Source organism: Macrotis lagotis, chromosome 5, assembly GCF_037893015.1.
Source record: "Macrotis lagotis isolate mMagLag1 chromosome 5, bilby.v1.9.chrom.fasta, whole genome shotgun sequence".
Lineage (NCBI taxonomy): Eukaryota > Metazoa > Chordata > Mammalia > Peramelemorphia > Peramelidae > Macrotis > Macrotis lagotis.
In genome coordinates this window covers 268,246,401-268,253,191 of record NC_133662.1, presented here as the reverse complement: position 1 = coordinate 268,253,191, position 6,791 = coordinate 268,246,401, and the positions used below count along the sequence as shown (strand labels likewise).

The window sequence follows — 6,791 nt, the reverse complement described above, 5'->3', positions numbered from 1 at the left end:
ACTTTGCTATCCTGGGTGAATGACCAGTGATTGGCTGCTCCAGCTCTTCATTGCCACCTTCTCCCAACCATCCCCTCCCACCATGAGCACTGGCAAGGAGAGACATCCTTTGGCTGTCGGAGCAGTCACTGATCTCATTAAGCAAGATGAAAGAAGCAAGACCTACATACCAAGATTTTTTTAAAGATTTTATCCTAGAGTTATGAATCAGAAAAAAAGTAGAAAAGTAGAAAAAAAAATGATTGAATAGGCTGCTTACTGCATCATCATCGAAATCTCAATGCAGAAAAACTCAGTGCTTATAAATGAGAGAAAAAAAGAGAAAGGTCAGTCAGGTAGGGTCTGATGACCCTAGTAGCAGTACTGATGGTCAATTATTGTATGCTTCTGAGTAGGTCACTTAGCCACATGAGACTCAGTTTTAAGGTGATGGCAACTGAGGGGTAAGGCTGAGGGGAAGTGATGGCCTGGGGCTTGGGAGATGGTGCTGGCTGTGTTGGGCAAGGCTGTGGGTGTGTACAGTTTTTCTGGCAGAGAGCATCTGGGTGGGTGGCAGCTGCTAAGCCAGACACTCAATCTGCTCCAGTGACAATGGTGGTGGCAGTGCTGACTCAAGCCTGGGCCCTGCGGGGTGGCCTGGCCTGGGCCTGGCACAGGCCTCATGGACTGGCCAGATCCACCACCCGGTGGCAGCAGGAAGAGTTCTCATCCCTGGCTGAAAAACCCCGGTTTCCTTGTGCCTCTTCCGAGTTTGTGGAGCAGTTAGACTTCATCCAACCCACAGTCATTTCCGGCATCCCCATCTACCGGGTGATGGACCGCCAAGGTCAGGTGGTCAATGTCAGTGAGACCCCCCAGCTGCCCCAGGAGCTGGTCCTGAAGCTCTACCAAACTATGACCCTCCTCAGCACCATGGACCAAATTCTCTTTGAGTCCCAGAATCAGGGTCACATCTCCTCCTATGTGACCAACTCTGGAGAGGAGGGCACCCAGGTAGGTAGCGCAGCTGCCCTGGAGGCCATGGACCTGGTGTTTGGGCAGTACCGGGAGGTGGGCGTGCTCCTGTACTGAGGCTACCCCCTAGAGTTGTTCATGGCCCAGTGCTTTAGCAACTCAAGAGACCCTAGCAAAGGCCGCCAGATGCCTATCCACTATGGCTGCCAGGAGAGGAACTTTGTCACCATTTCTTCCCCATTGGCCACACAGATCCCTCAGGCCGCTGGGGCAGCCTATGCAGCCAAGAGGGCCAAATCCAACCAGGCCGTGATCTGCTACTTTGGGGAGGGGGCAGCCAGTGAGGGTGATGCCCATGCCGGCTTCAACTTCACTGCCACCTTGGAGTGCCCCATCATCTTCTTCTGCCGCAACAATGGCTACTCCGTCACCACTCCCACCTCGCCACCTCGGAGCAGTATCGGGGTGATGGCATTGCTGTTCGGGGTCCTGGCTATGGCATCATGACCATTCGGTTGGATGGCAATGATGTGTTTGCAGTGTATAATGCCACCAGAGAGGCCTGACGGCAGGCAGTGGCTGAGAACCTGCCCTTCCTCATTGAGGCCATGACCTACAGGAGCAGGCACCACAGCACGAGTGATGAAAGCTGGTCCTATCATCCAGTGGACGAGGTGGACTACTAGAAGAAACATGACCACCCCATCTCCAGGCTCCACCACTACCTGCTGAGCAGAGGCTGGTGGGGTGAGGAGCAGAAGGTCTGGAGGAAGCAGGCCAGAAAGAAGGTGATGGAAGCCTTCCAAGAGGCTCAAAGAAAACTCAAGACCCAACTTGGCCTGCTCTTCTCAGATGTGTACCAAGAGATGCCAACCCGGCTGCAGAAACAATGGGAAGCCTTATCCCAACACCTGCAGACCTATGGCAAGCACTATCCCCTGGACCAATTTGAGAAGTGAAGGAGAGTGGGGGGGGCAGGAATCAGGGACCAGACCCAGGCATGCATTGAGGCTCTACCCTGGGCTGGACTTTCCTTTCCTCCCTCTTGTCTTAAGCAAAGTTTGGAGAGGCTGATCATCCCAGGCTTTGATAGGGGAGAAGGCATGTGTGGGAGTGGGAGTGGAGCAGAAGCCATCTTCAGGCTGATGGAGCCTCTAGACAGACAGACAGGACTCCTCCTGCTCCAACCTCCACTTAGAAACCTTCCTTCTCCCTGGTGGTCCTTGAACCTGGTGGGGCAAGACGGGGGCAAGGCCGTGATCTCCAACACCTCTTGTCAGTGAGAGTGCCATCTCTCCAGGCCTTTTGGGAAAGCTAGGGACCAGGACTATTCAGGGGAGGTGGAGGTGGAGCGGGGTCTCTTAGACCAGAACACAAATGACTTTATACCAAAGTGTGTTTGGGTTAGGAGGAGTCAGAAAGGTGCACTTGGGTGGCTGGGAGTCAAATAAAGAGGTCTTTGCATTTAGGAAAAAATAGAGTGAATCCGGTGATTGTTCCTTCTCTTCAATGTCCTCGAGCATAGGCTTGTCTGATCTACACCCTTCCACACTGCTGCCCAATTGTCCTACCTAGATGATGTAAATAACGATGCCATTTCTTTGCTCTAGCAGCTTCAGTGGCTCCACATCACCTATAAGGCAAAGGAAAACTGTCTCTTTGGTCTTTAAAACCCATTGATACCAGTGTAAGGCAATAAACAGGGAAGAAGTGGGTTCAAATCCCACCTCAGACACAGGTCTTCTTGACTCCTGGATTGGAGCTCTAGTCACCGCACTGCCCCCACCTCACCCTGCACAGATGCCTCCTCTGATGATCCACATGAAGTGCTCTGGAAACACTGTTCAGAGTTCTGTCCAGACAGGGATGTGGATGATGGTGAACCCCACTAATGATAGGCTCGTCACCATCACATTCCTTCAACCCTGGGGAGTCAAGGTAGCATCATTCTTGCTCCTGTCCTAGAAGAAATTATTTTGAATAAATTCAGAACCACAGTGGTATCCTGGGCAATAGAAGGGGGTGTAGGTCAGATCAAAGTGCCAGAATTTTAGAACCACGTAGTGCTAGAAGGAACCCCAGAAGTCATGCCACCTAGTCCCTTCATTGCCCCCTCTCTATACACTTAATACTTTCAATCCCAACAATATCAAAAGGTATGCCATGTTGTTCAGAGGCACTGTTGTTTTTGAACCCCAAACTCCTTTCAGAAATCCAAAAAAAGGAGGTGTGGTGAGCTAAGGTCACTAGGTGCCACTAGTCTATTAGACACACAGTGCCAGGCAGGCAACAGGGAGCTAATAAATGCTTGTGGATCAATTGCCCAAGCCACAAGACAACTGAGAAAGCTGTAGTTTTCTGAATCCACATCCAACTCTCTTAAGAATCTGGGTTGAAATTGTAACTCTGCTAAGTCCTATCTAAATGGCCTTGGGCATCTCTTGGGCTCAGTTTCTTCATGTGAAAAATAACAGGTTTGGTGTCCTTTAAGGTCTATTTCACTTCACTCTATGATCTAAACTGAAACTCCCTCTGGCATTGTGACTATCTAAAAAACTTGCAATTCTCTAGGAAGAGGTCCTTTGGGTTTCCACATGGGGTTGATGAGTGAGCTGGAGGTTAATAACCAAAGACAAAATAGCTATTATCAAAAATGAAACCCTTGACTCATCAAAAGATTGGTTTTCCTCCTTTTTTCCAGACATAACAATGATAGTCCATCAGGTGGAGTCAGTAAATTTTTTGAATAATTCCAATGTCTTGGATAAGAAGCCTGGTTTTTTATCTGTCCCCTATGGGGAAACCCGTCCTTCCTTGAGAAAAATCATTTGATCTTTTTGGGGTTGTGATTTCAACATGGAGTGAGTGACTGTGACTCAAGATTGTTGTTATCTTTTAATAATATAATGTACCTTGCTGTCTTGGGGTGGGGGGAAACTGGAATTCAAAATCTTACAAAAATGAATGCTTTACATGTAATTGGAAGAAAAATAAGATATTATTAACAGGAAAAAATATAGAATGTACCTTTTGGTACTGTTGCAATATAAATTATTCAGTGTATCCAGACTCAATAAGATCAGGGTGTCAACCTTCCTGCTCCATTATTAATGTGAAATGTTTGAAGGCACACCATGCTGGAAGCAGTTTTCTCTAAAGTGATTCCTCATACAACCAAGATGGTGTTTAAAAAAGAAAGAAAAGGAATAAAACACCTTTCATCAGCCAAATTCTGCTATTAATGGCCTTGGCTATAAAAACCTTTCAAAAGGATTTAAAAACTTGTCAAAGGACATTCAAAACCAACAATGGACAGAGGGCTGAATAAAACCCAAATTTTATTCAAATGCTCTGCAAACATTTCAGTGTTCTGTCCAATGTGGATGATGGCCAAAATTCAATAAATTTAATAGTTATTTATTAAGTGCTTGTGATTGCCAGAGAGGGTCAGCTCTCTGCCTTGCTTTACACTTTCATTTTTCTTTGTGGCTGAGGCAGACTTTAGGCTGTTGGAAGTGTTTGCCTAGATAAGTGAGGAACATCCCTTCTAGTGACTATGAATGCACTCTCACAGGGAAGGGAGGTTGGAGAAGAAGCAGACCTTTCCAGGGATGATCCCTCAGTCCAGATGGAGTGGAGTTCCACCATTGGGGTCAGGACATGACTTCTGTTCAGAAATGCCTGAAGGGTGGATGGCCATCCTTGTGCACTCCTATCTCAGCCATGCCTCCAGTCTAACTTCTCTTTCACCCTTGCCTAGTTCAAATCCTAATCCAGTACAAGAAAAAATGGAATTAGATGATCTTTATGGTCCCTCCCAGGCCTAAACCTATGATCCTAGGACAGAATGAAAGAGAATAATTTACAGACAGAAAATGTCATCAAGGATGACAATACCGATATCACTTGTTAAAATCTATGGAATGTTGCCAATGAAGCTAATACATGCATTTTAAGGCCAAAATGAGTAAGAAAAAGAAAGTTAGTGAACTGAATTTAACCTTTAAAAAAAATTTTTAAAGAGTTAAAAATCCAATAAAAACCAGAAGAAAAATTACAGAGATAAATTCAGAGCAGAAAAGAATGGAAATGATAAATAAACCGAGCACTGTTTTTTTAAAAAGACTAATTAAGTTGCTAAACAATTAGCAAGTCTAATCACAAAAGAAGAACCTAAATTCAGAGCACCAAAATTGGAAATGAAAAAGGAGAGCTCAGCGCAAGGACAAAATAAATCAAGAAAATGATCCAAGATTATTACTACCCCCAGCTATATGCTAATCAGTTTGGTCATCTAAAAGAAATGACTCTCCCTAAACTAACAAAATCAAATGGGGATAATAAAATAAACCAATGGTAAGAGGTGAAGTCTGACCTAGCATGAAAGAGCTGCCTTACAAAAAGCCACTGGTCCTAAAAGATTTTTGGTTGAATTCAGCCAATAAATCAATTCAATATTTTATAGTTTTGTTTCAAAACAAAAATGTCAAGGATAATCTGAGTGCCTTCTAAGGAACAATTCTGGTGATAGTGCCAAACTGAATGGGAATAATGAAGTGAAAGGAAAATCATGTTGGTATAAAGAATCATATGGATGTAAGAATTCTAAAACATACACAAAAAAAAGACAGGGAAAAAATCCATCATGCTTTGTACTACCAATGTTAGAGTAGTTTGGTCAGAGGAAAAGGATTAATACCATAGATCTTATCAATAACATAAGAAATAAAAATGACATAATATTGCTTATAGAGGAAGCTTCCAATAAAATATAGTATTCATTGCGATAGAAAAAGAATCCAATTATAGATAGAGAAGATGGTCTAGAGAATGATTAAAAAGCATATATTACTGGGGGGAGGGAAGTGAGATGGGGGGAATTGTAAAACTCAAAATAAATAAAACCTTTCTACATAAAAAGAATATATTAGTTCACTAATTCATAATTTATACAATGGAGAAACACTAAAAAGATTCTAATTTAAAAAGAGTTTAAAAACAGTTGTCTATTTTCCCCATTATCACTTAAGAAATCTTAAATTATCACTTTTAGAAATCTTAGAGAAAAATAGAATCAAAAGCGTAGGACTCAGTGATTGGGGGGTGGGGAATTAATTTCTTTCACAACATACCTGAATATTTTGAAAACCAAAGGCAGCCAGCAACCAAAAGCAAAAGCAAAAACAAACCTAAAGCCAAGACGCAAACCCCTAATGGAGATAAAAAAATGACTTTAGTGAAATAACAAACTACAAGAGAAACTCACAAAAATGATATGTATTTCCATTCACTTACATCAAGTACCAACAGAAATGAATTGAAAGAAAGAAATAGGTTTTTTTTAATATCACAAAACATCACATATTTGGGTCTTAATCTAGAAATAGAAGAAACTTATTCAAAACCAACTTCACAGTGGTAATTTTTGCTCTCTGGGTCTCTGCACTGTAAAATAGGAGTGTTAAGTTACTTGGTCTCTGAGATCCTGATCAGCCTTAAATCAATGTACCTATGACTCCACAAGAAGTTATTAGGTGGAATACAATGGATAAACATCAGTATTTACCAAGTTAACTTACAGATTTAATATGGTGGCCATTGAAATATCAGTATATTACACCATTGACTTGGATAGCTACCATAAAACTTGTGTAGAACAGTAGATAAGAAAATGAAAAATTGAGCTAGAAAGAGAAATCCCATTCAAAGTAACCTCAGACAGTGTAAAATATTTGGGAGTCTATTTGCCAAGACAGACTCAGAATCTTTTTGAAAACAATTATAAAACACTTCTCACACCAATTAAATCAGATTTAAATAACTGGGCAAATATCAAC

General features: G+C 42.8%; 1 pseudogene; it reads left to right on the top strand.

Moving 5' to 3' along the window:
* The first annotated feature begins 591 nt into the window (after positions 1-591).
* On the top strand, positions 592-1,913 carry LOC141490224 (2-oxoisovalerate dehydrogenase subunit alpha, mitochondrial-like; annotated as a pseudogene).
* Positions 1,914-6,791: the final 4,878 nt, after the last annotated feature.